Consider the following 529-nt stretch of genomic DNA (forward strand, 5'->3'; position numbering starts at 1 on the left):
GGGGACGATCCGCTCTGCCTCTGAGCCACAGCCGCCCCATTACAGTGCAAGATAGTTTAACTTTTATAAAACAAATTCTGAGAAAGTTGGTAACTGGTATTTCATGACTCGGAATGAGACTCAAATTCTTTCAAATGCCATTTGGAGCACTAGGAGGAGCCAAAGGAACCGTATTTTTTCATAGATGATCTGTCTCATATACTACTGTATAGTGACATTTTCAGAAGATATGACAGATACAAATTACCTACTGCAGCTTTGATAAACAGTAGAAACGCATTTACACTGTACTTTGGAAATATAGCGACAAAACACACATCCAAGTTTGTCCAGACTCATAATAAATGTGATGAAGACTTTAAAGGGATTTAATGAAAGGTATGAAGAGTATTTTTTAGCTAAATGGAAGTTATCACTATATTAATGGTACATATGTGTGATTTTGGTGAACCTACATTACACAGGTACTTTATTACTACTGTATATAAAGATTGATTCTTTTTGAATATAGCTATACAAAATTGTGTTC

This window comes from Morone saxatilis, unplaced genomic scaffold (genome assembly GCF_004916995.1).
Source record: "Morone saxatilis isolate NCDOM2014 unplaced genomic scaffold, NCSU_SB_2.0 Contig3, whole genome shotgun sequence".
In the NCBI taxonomy this organism is placed as follows: Eukaryota; Metazoa; Chordata; class Actinopteri; family Moronidae; genus Morone; species Morone saxatilis.